General features: G+C 37.0%; 1 non-coding gene across 1 annotated transcript; it reads left to right on the plus strand.

Annotated features, from left to right (window-relative positions):
- Nucleotides 1-20,500: 20,500 nt before the first annotated feature.
- Nucleotides 20,501-20,573, plus strand: Trnaf-gaa. Its single transcript has one exon. It is a non-coding gene; the product is annotated as a tRNA-Phe (tRNA).
- The last annotated feature ends 534 nt before the right edge of the window (nt 20,574-21,107 follow it).

A 21,107-nucleotide genomic window follows, 5' to 3' on the forward strand; every position in this document is an offset into this window, starting at 1 on the left:
CAGACGGGAAGAGAAAGAAATTAGGGAAACAACATCATTCACAATAGTCACAAATAATATAAAATACCTTGGTGTGACTCTAAGGAAATGAAAGATCTATATGATAAGAACTTCAAGTCTGAGTCTCTTCAAGTATCTTCACAGAGTTAGAAAGGGCGATTTGCCAATTCATCTGGAATAATATAAAACCTAGGATTGCAAAAACCATTCTCAACAATAAAAGAACCTCTGGTGAAAGCACCATGCCTGACATTAAGCTGCATTACAGAACAAATGTGATAAAATCTGCATGGTACTGGTACAGCGACAGACATGTAGATCAATGGGATAGAATTGAAGAGCCAGAAATGAATCCACACACCTATGGTCACTTGGTTTTTGATAAGGGAGCTTAAACTATCCAGTGGAAAAAAGACAGCATTTTCAACAAATGATGCTGGCACAACTGGCAGCTATCATGTTGAAGAATGAGAATTGATCCATTATTATCTCCTTGTACAAACCTCAAGTCTAAGTGGATCAAAGACCTCCACATAAATAGAGACACTGAAATTGATAGAGGAGAATATGGGGAAAAGCCTCGGAGATATGGGCATAGGGAAATAATTTCTCAACGGAACACCAATGTCTTGTGCTGTAAAATCAAGAATTCATAAATGGGACTTCATAAAATTGCAAAGCTTCTGTAAGGCAAAAGACACTGTCAACTAGATAAAAAGGCCACCAACAGATTGGGAAAGGATTTTTACCAATCCTAAATCTGGTAGAGCACTAATATCCAATATATACAAAGACCTCAGGAAACTGGACTCCAGAAATTCAAATAACCCCATTAAAAATGGGGTACAGAGTTAAACAAGGAATTCTCAACTGAGGAATACTGAATGACTGAGAAACGCCTGAAACAATGTTCAACATCCTTAGTCATCAGGGAAATGCAAATCAAAACAACCCTGAAATTCCATCTCATACCAGTCAGAATGGCAAGATTAAAAATTCAGGGGACAGCAGATGCTTGCGAGGTTGTGGAGAAAGAGGATCACTCCTCCATTGCTGGTATGATTGCAAGCTTGTACAACCACTCTGGAAATCAGTCTGGCGGTTCCTCAGAAAATTGGACATAGTACTACCGGAGGATCCNGCNATACCTCTTCTGGGCATATACCCAGAAGATCTTCCAACTGGTAATAAGGACACATGCTCCACTATGTTCATAGCAGCCTTATTTATAATAGCCAGAAGCTGGAAAGAACCCAGATGTCCCTCAATAGAGTAATGGATACAGAAACTGTGGTACATTTACACAATGGAGTACTACTCAGCTATTAAAAACAATGAATTTATGAAATTCTTGGGCAAATGGATGGGCATCTGGAGGATACCATCCTTATTGAGGTAACCCAATCACAAAAGAAGTCACTAGATATGCACGCACTGATGAGTAGATATTAGCCCAGAATCTTAGAATACCCAAGATACATTTTACAAAACACAAGAAAACCAAGAAGGTAGACCACAGTGTGTATACTTCATTCCTCCTAAAAATAAGGAACAGATTACCCATGGAAGGATATAGGTACAGAGAAAAAATTTAGAGCTAAGATGAAAGGATGGACTATCCAGAGACTACTGCATCCCGAATACATCCCATCATCAGCCACCAAACCCAGATACTAATGCACATGCCAGCAAGATTCTGCTGAAGTGACTGTGACATTGCAGCCTCTTATATGCCAGTGCCTGGCAAACACAGAAGTGGATGCTCACAGTCAGCTATTGGATGGAACACAGGGCCACCAATGGAGGAGCTAGATAATGTTCCCAAGGAGCTGTAGGGGGCTGCAACCCTGTAGGTGGAACAACAATATGAACTGGCCATTACCCCCTGAGCTCATGTCTCTAGCTCCATATGTAGCAGAAGATGGCTTAATCGGCCATCGTTGGGAAGAGAGTCCCCTTGGTCTTGTAAACTTTATATGACCCAGCACAGGGGGATGTCAGGGACTAGTAGTGGGAGTGGGTGGGTAGGTGAGCAGGGGTGGGCTTGGGTATAGGGAACTTTCGGGATAGCATTTTAAATGTAAATAAAGAAAATAATAATAAAAAAATCTAATGAGAAAAAAAAGAGAAAATACTATCCTGAGTGAGATAACCCAATCAAAATAAAACCATACATTTTATTCACTCACTGGTAAGTGGATATTAGCCCCAAATTTTGGAATACCCAAGATACATTTCACAGGCCACATGAAGCTTAAGAAGAAGAAAGACAAATGTTTGGGTGCTTCCCTTCTTCTTAGAAAGGCGAACAAAATATTTGTGAGAGGGAATATGGAGACGAAATGAGGAGCAAAAACTGAATGAAAGGCCATACAGAGACTGCCCCATCTGGGGATCCATCTCTTATATAGTCACCAAACACAGATACTATTGCAAATTCCAAGAAGTGCTTGCTGACAGGAGCCTGATATAGCTGTCTCCTGAGATGTTCTGCCAGAATCCTTACAAATACTGATGAGAATGTTTAAAGCAAGAACCTGGAATGAACTCAGATGTGATTGAGCACAGGGTCCCCAATGGGTGAGTTAGAGAAAAGACTGAAGGAGCTGAAGAGATTTGCAACCCCATAGGAAGAACAATAATATCAACCAACCAGACCCCCTAGAGTAACTAGGGACTAAACCACCAACCCATGAGTACAAATCGAGGGACCCATGGCTCCAGCTGCATATGTAGCAGAGGATGGCCTTGTCAGGCATCAGTGGGAAGAGGGGCCCTTGATCCTATGAAGGCCCAATGCCCCCATGTAGGGGTATCTGAGGGTGGGGAGTTAAGAGTGGGTGGGTGAGTATGGGAATACCCCCATAGAAGTAGAGTGAGGGGATGGAATATGGAGCTTTTGGGGGGTGGGAAACCAGGAAAGAGTATAATATTTGAAATATAAATAAAGACTTTCTTTCCGGTGACATTCTAAGGTGGGTCCACTCAAAAGCATACAGGCCATAAAAGTCAGAGCAGCTGGGACAGGATCCTATGTGCCAACACCTGCACCCAGGAGTTGGGGCTGTTCAGCAGTCCTCTGAGCATCTTCCCTGCAGGGGAGAGCTTGCCTCCAGGAAGTGCTCTGACCCTGGGACTCAGGTGAAATTGCCACTTTCTCTTGGGTGACTCTCTAAGTTGGGATCACTCAGGAGTGCACAGGCTGCAGAAGCAGCAGAGCAGCTGAGGCAGGGTACTATGTGTCTACATCTGCATCTGGGATGTGGGACTCTTCCAAAGCCTTCTGTTTACTGGTATTGCCAAGGGAGAGCTGGTCTCCTAGGAGTGCTGACCCAGGTTTATAGGCTCAAAGGAGGGGCAATCTGAAAACAGAGACAGCAAGACCAACTAACAGCAGAGATAATCAGATGGTGAGAGGCAAGCACAAGAAACTTACTAACAGAAGACAAGGGTACATGGCATCATCAGAACCCAGTTATCCCACAACAGCAAGTCCTGGATACACCAACACACCGGAAAAGCAATATTCAGATTGAAAATCATATCTCACAAAACTGGTAGAGGATTTTAAGAAGAATATTAATAACAATAATTAATATTAAAGAAACACAGGAGAAGTCAGCTAAATAGGTACCATCCCCTGTTTGGTTGTGTTTTTCTATAATTCTTTAAGGGATTTTTGTGTTTCCTCTTTAAGGACTTCTACCTGTTTAGCATTGTTTTCCTGTAATTCTTTAAGGACTTTTACCTTTTTAACAGTGTTCTATATTTCTTTAAGTGAGTTATTAATGCCATTCTTAAAATCCTCTACCAGCACCATGAGATATGATTTTAAATCCAAATCTTGCTTTTCGGGTGTGTTAGGGTATCCAGGACTCGCTGTGGTAGGCGTACTGGTTTCTGATGATGCCAAGTGGTCTTGGTTTCTGTTAGTAAGATTCTTATGTTTGCCTGTCACAATCTGGAAGTCTCTGATGTTAGATGTTCTAGCTGTCTCTGGCTATAGTTTATTCCTCCTGTGATTCTTTAGCCTCCGTCATCACTCCTCAGAGTCCAACTCTCTCCAGATTCCCAGTTGTCAGAGCACTCTCTGTAGGCAAGCTCTCCACTTGCAGGGAATGTGCACAGAAGTCTGGAGCTCAGATCCACCTCCTGATTCCAGGGGTCAGAGGCCTACCTGTTGACTGACTTCCCTCTGGTGGGGAAGGTCCCCAGAGATCTGGGTCTCAGCTCTGCCTCTTGGCTGAGGGTGAAGGCCCGATGGACCCTGTCCAAGAAGCTCTGTTGCTTCTGCAGCCCACGTGCTCTCATGAGTAGACTGGTCTCAGTGATCCCAAGATCCTGGGTGTGCTAGGGCCCCCTGAGCTCACACCCAAGATGGAGGGGGACTGGTGTTGACCAGAAAGAAACATGATTTTTTTTTAATGAAAGCTGATGATATGAAAGAAACATAACTAATAATAGAAAAGAAAAATGGGCTAGCCTAGATAATAGGTCCATTAGCCAGAATAAAATGATTAAATTGTCTTGCAGGACAGTTAGTGGATATACAAAGACAAAAAGGTAGATATGGAGTGGTAAAAGTAACTTTTTTATTTTCCAGATATAATTGTCTTCTCAGAGGCTTACAGTTGAATATGCTTACTGAATTGCACTCAGTGAACTACCCTCTCTCCCCCAAAATGGCTTTTCAGTATTGTGTTGCTCCATTGTTTGGAATTAACCGTGTATACTAAGGGCATGTATATATTCCAGCCAGATAATTCTGCAATCCACGATGTGTCATCATTCTACTTGGATTACATACAACTAGAAGATCTTTGGATGTGATCCCTATCTTGAGCACCCAGGTTGCAGTGTTAAAATTCCTCTACAGGTAATTAAGGGCTAGAACATTCAGGGAGTTTTTTAATCCTACTTAAGTAAAATAAAAAGCAATTTATAATCAGATTAATATTTCAAATAATCACATTGTCAAACTGTCAATAATAAATGCTACTAGTCAATTTTAGGGGAAGTAATTTTCTGTCTGAAATAGCAGAGTAATGAGTGTAATGTTAAAGTTTTAGGAAGTGAGTAGATCTGAGAACTGCTTAGTAGGATAAGCACATCAGGTTTTCACAATGAATTTGAGATTGGAGGGAGAAATGGAGCACTCAGAAAGATCGATCCTTTTTTGTACTATTCAATGAGATGAGCAAGTTTTTGGAGAGATTTGGTATTTGGTATTGAACAAGTCTCATTTGCTAACAGAACAAGGCTAAATTACAAGGACAATTATTTGATATCCTTATGACCATTCTGAACAGGAAATGCTATTGCATTTCAATGCATTATGTGATATATGTTATAGGGTTGCTGGTGATACACAATAAGAAATAGAGGAGAACATATTCTAATTTAATATTCCTAAGATATTTCTGTCTTTTATAACAATGCAATGACAATATATTATTTCAAATCTCAAAAGCATCAATATGCTATCTCCACATTATGTTCCTTCTCAAACACAAGTAGCTTTTGGTCTTAAGGTCTTTTCAATGATTACTTCCTAGAACACCAATCTTAGAATGGCTGAAATTTCCATTAATGTAGCCTCCAAATTCTAAGGAGATGTTGATATTTCAGTTGTCAATACTGCTTTACTAGATCATTGCTGACACCAATGAAATGAAGAGATATTTCTTTGAGAAAGGTAAGATTGATAAAACGTTAGCCAAATTAACTAGAACACAAAGAGCAAAATTCCAAAATAATACAATTAGAAAGGGGGAGGCAAGATTCATGTTTCATTTTTTAAATTTCTCTATTATTTCCTTTTTACTCAATACTTGTTTTTATTTTATATTTCAATTATTTAGTTATATTTTATATTATACATTTTGAAATTTATTATTTGCTTATTATAGATAACATCACCATTATAACAGTCCAGTTTGCATTAATGTCAACTTTGTTTTTCTTCTTATTTAATTTATTGTATGGAGTGGCAGAAAAAGATGGAATGTGTGGGTAACATGATGCATGCTAAGACTACAGAACAAGTTTGTAATATTTAGTTTTCTCCTATCAAGATTTATACCACAATTCCACATTTTTACACCTCTACATATTCCAGAACATCTGACCCAAGAGCTTTCACCCTATTATCCTGATTCTGCTTCCTATCTTGCTATAGGACTTTTGGAATTGCATGTTAAGAGCCACCACTTCTGAGTTTTTATATGGATTCCAGGAATAAAACTTACGTTGTCAGTGTGGGGTGTTAAGTACTTTCACTGCTGAGAAATCTTGCTGTCTGTCCCACATTTCCATTTAATGTATGAAACATATCCTTTTAGTTAGCTTTGTTTTATTTCATTTAAGGTTATATAACAAAACACAATTGAGAATTTATAAATGATATCAAGCTTTACCTACAAAGTCTATAATGCAAGCATTCCTAAACAAAAGTAGCAGCAGACACAGCATTGAGTCGGTGACTATCTCATCTTCATACATAAATTTTGTCACTTTATTTTGGTGAAGAGGGAATAATAAATGTGAGGAATCACCACCACTTAAGAACACTAATTTCAGTCCTAAGATAACTTCATTTATGGGATTAAATATTCCCCACAAATGCTAACATCCTATTTCCATTTTATTAGTACCACTAATTTACGAGTACAGCTTTAGACAGCTAACTTCTTAAGGAACAAATATTTAGGTCACATTAGAATGCATTACTTCCTTTTCTCTTGTACTATTGAAATCCAAGAAATAATCATGCATACTGTCAACACCTCAATGTCAATTTATGAATCAGAAAAAAAGAACCATTCCAATAAAATATATTTAAAGTACCTTTTTACATTTATGTGTTGAGTTATTTTTATTTGGGCTTTTATTTCTTCAAATATTTAACTTATTTTATAGTTTCCCTTCTTTTCAATCTAACAGAAATACTTTAGTAACTATAGTAGTTTAGTCGTGATAAAGAATTTCTTAGTGTAGGGCATTATTTCATACAGTTCATTGGTTATGTAATTATTTATTTTCTTCCCAGAAGTATGAATACTATCTGGAATGCTGTGATGTGCTTATTTTTCTTTCCCTTTCTCACAATAGATAATCTCAGTTGACCTAGTTTCAAATTGAGTTATTATTTATTGTCCCTGTTCAAATATGTTATTTCCCCTGCTTGTTCATTTTTCATGTCTATTATTGTAGTGATAAACTCCAGAAATTCTACTTGGTTCTTTTGGTTTATAATTTATACCTCCATTGATATTCTCTTTGATGAAACATGGTTTTCAGACTTTAAGATTTTAGAGACTGTATTTCACCTCTTTGAACATTTAGAATAGGTAAATTAAATCTTTTTGGCTTGATTCAAACTATGCATTTCCTACTCAGAGATACTGTATTGGTTTCATTTTTTCACATATATAAGCCATGTTACATTACTTGAACTCTTGTCTCATATTTTCCTTTGTAAACTGAATTATTTTTTACTTATTTGATTTTGTTTTTGTTTTTGTTTTGAGACAGGATTCTTTGTCTAACCTTGGCTGTCCTGAAACTCACTCTACAGATCAGTCCATCTTAGAACTCAGAAAGGTGCCTGTCTCTGCCTTCTAGTGTTGGGATGAATAGTATGTTCCACCACCGCTGAGCTAGATACTCAATATTTTTAGTAATTCATTTTCACTGTTACAGAAACAGCATTTTCCTCAGGATTTTTATTAATTTATTATTTTACAATATCATGCATGAAAATAGTGAATTCCCATTCCTCTCCTATCCCACAGTCACTAATCTCCGTCATACACTTGTCAACCCCACTCTACCCTACAAGTTTACTTCTCACAGAAATTTATTGCTTTATCACAACACTTTTTTTCATTTTATTTAGTGGCAATACAAAACTAATTTTGTAAACTCTATTCTTTGAAACTTGAATGGTTGCACATGTTATAGCTACTTTGGATTATGCACAGGTATCTACAGGTTCAATTTTATTGTCAAGAAAAAGAGTTAGTCCCAAAGAAGTACTCTCAAAGAATTGTCTCTGTTGGATTTGGTATGTAATCTTTTCTGTGAAAACGTGTCTAGACTTTTGATTTATGTGGGAGCTAATGAACATCCCAGTGTGGGCAGCACACTAGATAAGTGGATCTAGCCTGTATAAGAACATTAGCTGAGAGAGAAACAGAGAAAATGCCAGTTAGTAATATTCCACCATGTTTTCTGCCTCCAGATTCCTGACTAGCTTTCTTACTTTGATTGTCCCACTTCCCCTATATATTATATGTGTATGCTGAAACAAACCATATCCTCTAAGTTACTTTTAATTCAGAATGTTTTATCACAGCAAAATAAAAGTAACTAAACAAAAATTATTAATCATAAGCATATTTAATTAAAAGAGATGATTATCACACAGATTAATAAACTGTTGACATCCATTTATAGATGTTAAGATTTAAAATTTCATATGTACATGCCAAGTTTCATTTGCTGAATCTGGTTTATTTTATATAACAATATCCTTCAGGTTCAACCATGTTGTTACCAATTGTAAGAGTTCAACATCATTTGGAGATGGGACATCTGAAGAATACACCATTCTATTTAAATGCCATTTTCAAGTATATGCCTTAATTATGGAAACTCAGGGTTTGATTATTATAAAATTCTTTCTAAAAAATAGCCCATTTTAAAAAATAATATTCATTTTCTCATGGGTAGGTGAGAATTGATCCCATAGCATAATGTAATTAAACAGTAACTTTAAAACTAAGCTGGATCTTTTGCTCCAAGTCCTACCTTTTTATTAGACTAAAAAATAATAATAAATAAATAAAAGATATAATTTTTAATTCAGACGTTGCTTTACCGATTTCTTTCTTTCTTTTATTGGTATTATTGAATTTTGCATTATTTCTTTTCTATCTTAATGACATTCAATTGAATTCTGTAAAAAGTATGTTTTAAAACGCTCTACATTAGTCAACAAACATTTGTTTCCCATTTTGGAGACAGTTTCATTGCACAAACATATTTAATTATTTTCTCTTGCCATGCTAAAAATACTGTTTAACAACCTTCTGACACCTGTGTCTGACATTGAAAATTCAGCTATAAATCATATTTTAGGTAATCATATTTTTTTCTTACTGTGCTTTAGACCAATTTCAATGCTGTGATTTTTCTGCAGTTCTACTTTGCTAACACATTTTAAAACTTAAAATTTAATTTCTTAATAAGTATTAGTGGATATTAACAGTATTTAATATGTAAGATGTACAAATTATCACCTTTAAAAAATATATATGTATATATATGCTTATGGCTAATATTATTTAACCATTTCCCGTTCTTTAGATGTTCTTTTTTTATTATTACATATTTTCTTCATTTACATTTCAAATTAAATCCTGAAAGTCCCCTAAACCCTCCACAGGCCCTGCTTCCCAACCCACCCACTCCTGCTTCCTGGACCTGGCATTCCCCTATACTGGGACATATAATCTTTGCAAGACAAAGGGTCTCTCCTCCCAATGATGGCCTAATAGGCCATCTTCTGGTACATGTGCAGCTAGAGACATGAGCTCTGGGGATACTGGTTAGTTCATATTGTTGTTCTTCCTATAGGGTTGCAGACCCCTTCAGCTCCTTGGGTACATTCTCTAGCCCCACCATTGGGGGCCCTGAGTTCTATCCAATACATGACTGTGAACATACACTTCTGTATTTGACAGGCACTGGCATAGCCTCACAAGAGATAGCTCTATCAGGGTCAGGACAGCAAAATCTTGCTGGAATATGCAATAGTGTCTGGGTTTTGTGTCTGTTTATGGGATGGATACCCGGGGGGGGGGCAGTCTCTGTATTGTCCTTCCTTCCATCTCAGCTCCACACTTTGTCTCTGTAACTCCTTCCATGGGCATTTCGTTCCCCATTCTAAGGAGGAACAAAGTGTCCATACCTTAATCTTCCTTCTTCTTGATTTTCATGTGTTTTGCAAATCTTGGGTATTCTATGTTTCTTGGCTAATATCCACTTATCATTGAGTGCATATCATGTGAGTTCTTTTATGATTATGTTACTCACTCAGGATGATATTCTCCAGATCCATCCATTTGCCTAAGAATTTCATAAATGTATTGATTTTAATAGATGAGTAGTACTCCACTGTATAAATCTACCACATTTTCTGTATCGATTCCTCTGTTGAGGGACATCAGGGTTCTTTCCAACTTCTGGGTATTATAAATAAGGCTGCTATGAACATAGTGGAGCATGTGTCCTTATTACGAGATGAAACATCTTCTGGGTATATGCCCAGCATAGGTATTGCTGAATCATCCAGTAGTACTATGTCCAATTTTCTGAGGAACCTACAAACTGATTTCCAGAGTGGTTGTTCCACCTTCCAATCCCACCAGCAATGGAGGAGTGTTCCTCTTTCTCCACATCCTCATGAGCATTTGCTGTCACCTGAAATTTTGATCTTAGCCATTCTGACTGTTGTGATGAAGAATCTCTGGGTTGTTTTGATTTGCATTTCCCTGATGATTAATGATGTTGAACATTTTATCAGGTGCTTCTCAGCCCTTCAGTATTCCTCAGTTGAGAATTCTTTGGTAAGCTCTGTACCCCATTTTTTTAATGGGATTATTTGATTTTCTGGAGTCCAGCTTCTTGAGTTCTTTGTATATATTGGATGTTAGTCCCTTATCAGATTTAAGATTGGTAAAGATACTTTCCCAATGTGTTGGTGGTATTTTTGTCTTACTGACAGTGTCTTTTGTCTTACAGAAGCTTTGCTATTTTATGAGGTCCATTTGCCAATTCTCAAACTTGCAGCACAAACCATTGCTATTCTGTTCAGGAATTTTTCCCCTTTGCCCATATCTTTGAGGATTTTAACCACTTTCTCCTCTATAAGTTTTAGTGTCTCTGGTTTTATGTGAAGTTTCTCGATCCACTTAGACTTGGGCTTTGTACAAGGAGATAACAATGGATCAATTCACATTCTTCTACATGGTAACCACCAGCTGAGCCTGCACCATTTGTTGAAAATGTTGTCTTTTTCCCACTGGATGGTTTTAGCTCTTTTTTCAAAGATTAAGTGACCATAGGTGTATGGGTTCATTTCTGGATCTTCAATTCTATTCCATTGGTCTACCCCTGTTTTCACTATACCAGTACCATGCAGTTTTTCTCACTATTTCTCTGTAGTACAGCTTGAGGTCAGGCATGTTGATTCCACCAGAGATTCTTTTATTATTGAGAATAGTTTTTCTATCCTAGGTTTTTTGTTATTCCAGATGAATTTGCAAATTGCCCTAACTCTGAAAAATTGAGTTCGAATTTTGATGGGGAATGTATTGATCTGTAGAATGTTTCTCTCAAAATAGCCATTTTTACTATATTAATCCTGCCAACCCATGAAACTCAAAGTTCTTATAATACAGATCATTCACTTCCTTAGCTAGAACACACCAAGTTATATTATATTATATGTGACTATTGTGTAGGTTGTTTCCCTGATTTCTTTCTCAGGCTGTTTATATTTTGTGTAGAGAAAGGTCACTGATTTGTTTGAGTTAATTTTTCATCCAAGTTCTGCACAGAAGCTGTTTCTCAGGATTAGGAGTTCTCTGGTGGAATTATTCAGGTCACTTATATATACTATCATATCATCTGCACATAGTGATATGTTGACTTCTTCCTTTCCAATTGTATCCCCTTGATCTACTTTTGTTGTCAAATTGCTCTGGCTAGGACTTCAACTACTATATTGAATAGGTAGGAAAAGTGGGCAGACTTGTCTAGTCCCCGATTTTAGTGGGATTTCTTCAAGTTTCTCTCCATTTAGTTTGATGTGGGTAACTGGTTTTCTGTATATTCCTTTTATTATGTTTAGGTATGGGCCTTGAATTCCTGAACTTTCCAAGACATTTTTTTTTTTATCATGAATGGGTGTTGGATATTGTCAAATGCTTTCTCAGCATCTAATGAGATGATCATGTGTTTTTTGTCTTTGAGTTTGTTTATATAGTTGATTACCATGATGGATTTCCATATATTAACTTATCCTTGCATTCCTGGGATGAAGCCTCCTTGATCATGATGAATGGTCATTTTCATGTGTTCTTGGATTTGATTTTCAAGATTTTATTGAGTATTTTTGAATGGATATTCATCAGGGAAATTGGTCTGAAGTTCTCTTTCTTTTTTGGGTCTTTGGTTTAAGTATCAGAGTAATTTTAGCTTCATAGAATGAATTGGTTAGAATACCTTCTGATTCTCTTTTGTGAAACTGTTTGAGGAAAATTGGAATTAGGTCTTCTTAGAAGGTCTGATAGAATGCTGCATTAAACCCATCTGGTTCTGGGCTGTTGTTGTTGTTGTTGTTGTTGTTGTTGTTGTTGTTGTTGGGAGACTATTAATGACTACTTCTATTTCTTTAGGGGATATGGGATTGTTTAGGTCATTAATCTGATCCTGATTTAACTTGTGTGCCTGGTATCTGTCTAGAAATTGACAATTTCATCCAGGCTTTCCAGTTTCTTTTGAGTGTAGCTTTCTGTAGTCTGATCTGATGATGCTTTTAATTTCCTCAGGTTCTGTTGTTATGTCTCCCATTTCATTTTTAATTTTATTAATTAGGTTACTGCCCCTGTGCCTTCTAGTGAGTCTGGCTAAGAGTTTATCTATCTTGTTGATTTTCTCAAAGAACAAGCTCCTGGTTTGGTTGATTCTTTGAATAGTTCTTTTTGTTTCCACTTGGTAGATTTCAGCCCTGGGCTTGATTATTTCCTGCTGTCTACTCCTCTTGAATGAATTTGCTTCCTTTTGTTCTAGAGCTTTTAGGTGTCCTGTCAATATGCTAGTGTGTGCTCTCTCTAGTTTCTTTTTGGCAGAACTCAGAGCTATGAGTTTTCCTTTTAGGACGGCCTTCATTGTGTCCCATAAGTTTGGGTATGTTGTTTCTTCATTTTCATTAAACTCTAAAGAGTCTTTAATTTATTTTTTTATTTCTTCCTTGACCAAGTTATCATTTAGTAGACTGTTGTTCAGTTTCCACATGAATGTTGGCTTTCTATTATTTATGTTGTTATTGAAGATCAGCCTTAGTTCATGATGACCTGATAGCATGCATGGGATAATTTCCATATTTTTGTGTCTGTTGAGATCTGTTTTGTGACCAATTTTATGGTCAATTTTGAAGAAGGATCTTTGAGATGCTGAGAAGGTATATCCTTTTGTTTTAGGATAAAATGTTCTATAGATTTCTGTTAAATCCATCTGTTTCATAACTTCTGTTAATTTCAATGTGTTTATTTTTAGTTTTTGTTTCCAGGATCTGTCCATTGATGAGAGTTGGGTGTTGAAGTCTTCCACTATTATGGTGTGAGTTGCAGTGTATGCTTTGAGCTGTAGTAAAGTTTCCTAAATGAATGAGGATGTCCTTGAATTTGGAGCATAGATATTCAGAATTGAGAGTTCATCTTGGAAGATTTTACCTTTGATGAGTATGAAATATCCTTTGTCTTTTTGGATAACTCTGGGTTAGAGATCCATTTCATTCGATATTAGAATGGCTATTCCAGCTTGTTTTGTTTTGTTTTGTTTTGTTTTTCAGACCAATTGCTTGGAAAAGTGTTTTCTAGCCTTTTAATCTGAGACAGTGTCTGTCTTTGTCCCTGAGTTGGGTTTCCTGTTTGCAGCAAAAATATTGAGTCCAGTAATGTAGCTATTTTGCTAGTCTGTGTCTTTTTATTTGGGAATTGAGTACATTTATATTAAGAGATATTAAGGAAAAGTAATTGTTGCTTCCTGTTATTTTTGTTGTTAGAGTTGGGATTCTGTTTTTGTGTCTATCTTATTTTAGGTTTGTTGAAGGATTACTTTCTTGCTTTTACTAGGGCATATTTTCTCTCCTTTTGTTAGTGTTTTCCCTTTATTATCCTTTGAAGGGCTGGATTCATGCAAAGATATTGTGTGAATTTGGGTTTATCATGGTATACTTTGGTTTCTCTGGTAATTGAGAGTTTTGCTGGGTAGATATCCTGGGCTGGCATTCGTGCTCTCTTAGGGTTTGTATAACATCTGTAAAGGATATTCTGGTTTTCATAGTCTCTGGTGACAAGTCTGGTGTAATTCAAATAGGTCTGCTTTTATATGTTACCTGACCTTTTCCCCTTACTCCTTTTAATATTCTATCTTTTTTAGTGTATTTGTTGTTCTGATTATTATGTGTCAGGAGGAATTTCATTTCTGGTCCAGTCTATTTGGAGTTCTGTGGGCTTCTTGTATGTTCTTGGATATCTCTTTCTTTAGGTTAGGGATGTTTTCTTCTTTAATTTTGTTGAAGATATTTACTGCTCCTTTAAGTTGAAAATCTTCATTCTCATCTATACCTATTATCCTTAGGTTTGCTCTTCTCACTGTATCCTAGATTTTCTGGATGTTTTGACCTAGGATATCTTTGCCTTTTGCATTTTCCTTGATAATTTTGTCCATGATTTCTATGGAATCTTGGCCATCTGAGATTCTCTCTTCCATCTCTTCTATTCTGTTTCTGATTCTTGCATCTATGGTTCTTGATTTCTTTCCTAGGGTTTCTGTCTTCAGAGTTGTCTTCCTTTGGGTTTTCTTCATTGTTTTTACTTCCATTTTTAGTTGTTGGATGTTTCTGTTCAATTCCATCACCTGTTTGGTTGTGTTTTCCTGTAATTCTTTCAGGGATTTTTGTTTCCTCTTTAAGGACTTCTACCTGTTTAGCAGTGTTTTCCTGTAATTCTTTAAGTGAGTTATTAGTACCCTTCTTAAAATCCTCTACCAGCATCATGAGATATAATTTAAAATCCAAATCTTGCTTTTCTGGTGTATTGGGGTATCCAGGATTTGCTGTGGTAGGCATACTGGTTTCTGATGATGCCTAGTGGTCTTGGTTTCTGTTAATAAGATTCTTATGTTTGCCTTTCACCATCTGGAAATCTCTGGTGTTAGATGTTTTGGAGCTTGTTCCTCCTGTGATTCTGTTAGCCTCTGTGAGCATTCCTGGGAGTCCACCTCTCTCCTGTGTCACAGTGGTAAAGATCTCTCTAGGCAGGCAAGCACTCATGTTGCAGGGAAGGTGCCCAGATTTCTGGGGTCTCAGCTCCACCTCCTGGCTAAAGATGATGGCCCAAAGGGACACTGTCCAAGAATATCTGTTGATTCTGGGACCTGCATGCTCTCCTGCTTGGACTGGTCTCTGACAGACCCAGGATACAAGATGCTATGGTCACAGCCTTCTCTGGAAGTCAACTCTCCTCAGTGATCCTTAGATCATGGGTGTGCTAGGGTGCCTGTGGCATGAAGAGTCCTCTGAGGACTGTGGAACTATCTGCTGAGTTTGCAACCAAAGTGGCATGGGGTTGGTGCTGACCAGATCCCCATTTTCCCTATTCTACAAAATTCATAATGGCTTATCTATATCAAAAATTTCCCTTAGTGGCTGTACTTGGTTATTTACTGGCATAACATCACTTGTACGAAAATTTTCAGTTCCAGGAAAAAACATGTTGCCTTTGCCAAAAACTGCCTTCATTTTTATTTTGCTTCAGTCTATTCTGTATTGCTATGGTAATATGCATAACCAGGTACTTGGTAAACTGAAAATTTTACCCTTACTTTACATGATTAAAGTCAGAAAGCATGGTATCAACATCTATTTGGTGCTGATGAGGCCTACAGGACAAAGTAGCAAAATATTGTAAGAGCTAATATGGCACAAACATTTTGAGGGGTATCTATGGTCTCTTACTGCAATTGATTCTCATAAAATTGTTATGGTCAATATTTTAAAAATCTAATGCCCTTTTACTATATTATCACTCAGTATTTCTGAACTGAAGATCATGAATCTAGTACATGGCACTCTGGGGAAAAAATGAGAGCCAAACTAGATGATTGCCAGAAAATAAGAGCCAAACTAGATGATTACTGGAGACCAGCTCTAGAGCTCTGGTTCTCTCTTGAATGTAGCCCAGGGGAAAGATCATTGGCAGGGGCAAGACTTGGTCTTATGAAAAATTTTATAAATTCGAGTTGAGATTTGTGTGTGTGTGTGTGTGTGTGTGTGTGTGTGTGTGTGTGTGTGTAAATGTTTACCTATCTTGACCTTAAGTTACAGTGAAGGTAGAAGCAAAAGGCATCTGGTTGAATTAAAACCTGTCTTTTAACAGCAAAGGACTGAGAGGTTTTCTTTTTTTTTTTTTTCTTTTTTCTCTTTTCTTCACAGGCCCTCCATGCTCTCCAGCCCTAAGCCAGAAAGCTTATTTACCTCCTTGTCAGCTAGAGGAAGTTAAAATAAGACACTTTTAAAAAAGATTCTAATTTAATTTTAAGAAAAAGTAATAGGAGGAAACACCTTTCAGATTGCACACACTCTAATTTACTAAATTGCTCTCTTCATTGCTAATTTGCTCTCTTAATTTCTAAATTATGCTACTCAGCTGTTCTTATCCTTCCTCATCCTAATCTTGCTGTCTCCTTCTTCTACACTTGCTCTCTCCTTCTGCTCTAATGCAATGCAAGGTAATGTCCTTCTCATGAGTCAAAATACAAACATTCCAATCCCATTGCATCAGGACATTATTGACATGAACATTGTTGAAGGACCAAATCTATAGCCCCATCTGAGGTAAACTAACTGTAGATCTGACAATATAAAATTTAAAACAAGCTCTATACTTCTAAAATATAATCGAGGAACAGCTATATGATAGGAATATCTGTTTTAAAAGAAAAATAAGTCTACTACTTACCATCTTTACAGTGTCATGATTCATGATTCATAATGTCCATGTCCAAGGTTACCTAAACAGTAGTAATTGGTAAAGAGAGGAGCTTTTGTCTATGAGGTTACTTCCATGTTATATAGTGATATATGGGGACTGCAACTTTCATTAAATATCACCCATACTAGTTTGGACTCTTCAGTGATACAATTGCTCTTTAGTAATTGATTCTTTTGTAAATATCCCCTTAAATATACTACTCTTTGTTTTAATATAGCATCTCTCTAGGTAATCCTTACTGTGCTAGAACTCAATATGTAAACCAGACAGACCCCAAACTCAGATATTTTGCTGCCTCTGCTTACTGTGTGCTGGGACTAAAGGCACATACCACCACACATATCCTCAACCGTACTCTTACAAGGAAGCACAGTAAACTTACTTTTTTTTTCTAAATACTAGACTTGGGTGGAATAATTTCTTTAGTTTCTTGCTCATGTCCCATGTAATATGAATTGATATTTGAATTTATCTCCCCAGGAAAAGCCATACAATATAATTGTGCCCAACCAGATGAACAACTAAAGATGACTTGGGGAATAATCATGGGATCAATTTTTTTTAAGAATTCAAAAATTTCAACTGAGGCTGATCAGAAGATTTAAATGTATAAGGGTAATCCAGATATTTTTGTCTTTTCTTATATGGTATGGAATAATATCCCCTTTTACTTTCTTGGTAGATGTGTGTTTCTTGGATGAATTCTAAAACAAGCAATTGCACTCAAGTCATTTAGGAGTATACATCTAAGAGCAGATCACGCAAGATGGCTCTTGTCCTTTTTGTGGCCTGAGGAGTTATTGTTTTGTAGTAAAAGGGGTCTGCCTCATGTTTTCAGAGATGGAATATAGAATGTGTTGTAATCCATTAAAGTAGCACCTCTAGCATGTGAACATTAGTAGCCTATGGTGGCTCTTCCGTGTATGCTTCAGTTCTTGTAAGCATAAGACAGACAAATGAGGGGAAGCTACCTCCCTGAAAAGAAGTTGCATATGCAAATTTTGAATTAGAGTGAGAAAAGGACAGGAGGTTATATTCTCTGCAATACTCATATTGGCTGCAAAACTTAAAAAAAAAAAGATGAAATAGAAATGTCATTTTGCTTTTTTTGTACATCTGGTTGGGTACAAGGGAAATAGCACAAACTAGATTGGAGGTAAAGAGCCTTTTCCTGGTATATAAAAAAACTTGGAACTCATGGGGAGAATTAGATTACAAGAAAAGTGAGAGGAAAATAAAAGAGCAATGTCAGAACTAACAACATATATTGAAGAAGTTTCATTTAACCCCCTGTAACTCATTTATGTTCAATGTGTGATCTTGCCTTATTCTGAAGTGATACTGCCTCCAAGTGGTTTCTCTACATATCACCATCAGATCTACTTCAAAAGAACTAAGTATTTAGCTGAGATCTAGCCCAAAGAGTTCATGTTCTCTACTGCTGGCACTCAATGGTGAGTTTCATTTCCTGGTTCTGACAGATTTACAGCTAGTTTTTCGACTTTTGCATTCTCACCTGCTACTGGACAAAATTATATGATTATTTTGAGAGTACCTTGGCAAACAAAACATTCTCCCCCATTTCAGTATCAATCATAGCTCTTAAATAGGTCTATTATCACATCTAGATGTTTCTGGGTGGGTGGGATAAAAAAAAAAATCTCTGGAAAGCCAGTTTAGAAATCCTATCAGTTTCACAGACTTGAAACTAGAATAAAAATCTTCACTGTGAATAAATTTTTTCACTTCTGATTTGAATTAGTGCCTGAAATTTCATTGATTTAAGTTATTGATCTGATGTTAAAAGCATAATTTATAATACATGCTGAAACTTAAACTTTTGAGCAATCTTTTCTCAAAAAAAAATGTGCCTGTATTGAAGATTCTTAAACAGGCTCATCAGTTGGTTCTTTTTATTAAATACATTTTTATTTCATAGAAAATTAAGTGATGTTTTATGTGAGTTATTATAAGGAAAGTGATTCCAGTAATAACTGAAATGCATTTTATTACTTAATAGACATGAAATTTTAAAATAACTAGTTTCTTTATCTGAACCAGTAAAATTGCTAATGGAATATTAGAGTGTAAAATGAGTTAATTAACCATTCAAATGTTATTAAATGATCTTCACCCAGACAATAGTAATTTTTAAAATTAGCAGTATTATTTTAGATATAAATTGTGTTCATTATAAATTATTTCAGTCATTAAAATAATGAGGTTTTATTAGAAGTATAAGAACTTAAAATGGAAAAACATATCCTCCAAAACCTCAAAAATGATTGTATTAATTTGCAGGACAATTTTATTATTTAGTCTCAAAGCAGTTTATTTTTATTTGCCCAACACTACTTGCATATTCCTTGAGGCTACAAACCTCATTCTTCCCCAGAGTCACACATCACTCATTGAAATAATAGAAGACATTTGATAGGTCTTAAGAGTGACCATCTTTTCTATCCAGCTCCAATACTTTATAATGCTCTCAGTGCAGCAGGGAGGACAATCGCCAAAATACTCAACAAAGGGGTGATAGAACCTGTAGAGACCATAGCCAGTGGATAGGCACAGCCTCCAGTTGAGGGATGGTGCCACCAACCAACCTCAAAAATATTAATTCAGAATTCCTCCAGACAAAAGGAAATGCAAGGACAAAGAGTGAAGCAGAAACTGAAGGAAAGGCCATCCAGAGACTGCCCCACCTATGGAATCTACCCCGTCTGCTGACACCAAACCCAGACACTATTGCTAATTCCAGGAAGTGCTTATTGACATGTGCCTGGTATAGTTGTCCCTGGAGAGACTCTGCCAGAGCTGGACCAATGCAAATGGGGATGTACACAGCCAAACATTGGCCGACTGAGCATGGGGACCCCAATGGAGGAGTTAGGGGAAGGACCAAAGGAGCTTCCAGGGTTTGCAACACCATAGGAAGAACAACAATATCAACCTACCAGACCCCCAAAGCTCCCAAGAACTAAACCACCAACCAAAGAGTACACAGTGGGTACCCAGAGCTCCAGCTGTATATGTAGCAGAGGATTGTGTTATCTGGCATCACTGGTTGGGGGGAGTCCCTTGGTTCTATGGAGACTTGATGACCCAGGATAGGTGAATACTAGGTAGGCTACAGAGGCAGGAGTGTGTGGACAAGTGGGGAAGCACTCTTATAGAGTTAGAGGGAGAGAGGAGGGAAATAGACTTGTGGAGGAAAACCTGTGAAAGAGGATAACATTTGAAATGTAAATAAATAAAACATCTAATAAAGAATGAAAAAAGTATATTTTGGTCTTTTTATTTTCCTTTTTATTTTGAGTTTCAGATTAAAATACAATACTCTAAGTACCTTAAAATATTTCATTTTCTGTCCATATGTTACTACACTGACAAAGGTTTTATTGTATAGCAAAGCAAATGGTTAACAAAAAGAGAACATTGTGATAGATGCAGATATAAAATATAAACTATGAAATTAAACATCACTTTTATTCTTGGAAATAAATATAGTTCTTGGTATTTAACATTCATGAGACAAGAGATTGCTGTGTTTGGCTATTGCTGTTGTTGTTGTTTTTATCATATCAATTTGTTTTAAAAAAAGCAGAAGCTCACTGTTGAGTACGAGAGAAAGCCTTAAAACTCATGGAGTCTGTGCTGAAATAGCTCAGTTGGGAGAGCGTTAGACTGAAGATCTAAAGGTCCCTGGTTCGATCCCGGGTTTCAGCAAGGCTTTACTTTGGCGGCTGGTGAGATGGCTCAGTGGTTAAGAGCACTGACTGCTCTTCCGAAGGTCCTGAGTTCAAATCCCAGCAACCACATGGTGGCTCACAACCATCTGAGATCTGATGCCCTCTTCTGGTGTGTCTGAAGACAGCTACAGTGTACTTACATATAATAATAATAAATAAATTAAAAAAAAAAAGAGAAATCTGAAAAAAAAAAAAAAAACTCATGGAAACTGAACAACTCTATTCAATAATCCCTGGGTCAGGAAAAGAAAAAGAAACTAAAAACCACTCCCGTTCTGCCCCTCTGCCCAGTCTTTTCTTCTGGGGCAGACTCCGAGCTGGTCTGCTCCCATGAAGGTACCTTATCCTGACCCATCCTAGAGGGTCCACTGCACACAGAGCAGCTGGTAAGAGCCACACTCTTCCCTCCCAAGTCCCAGAGCTGTCTGCTGGGAACCTGCTGGACTCAAGACCCATCAATCACCAAATCCTCTACCCCTACCCCCAAATATCACTCCCCTTCCTCCCCTTC

The sequence above is a fragment of the Mus pahari genome, chromosome X (genome assembly GCF_900095145.1).
Source record: "Mus pahari chromosome X, PAHARI_EIJ_v1.1, whole genome shotgun sequence".
NCBI classification, from domain to species: Eukaryota; Metazoa; Chordata; class Mammalia; order Rodentia; family Muridae; genus Mus; species Mus pahari.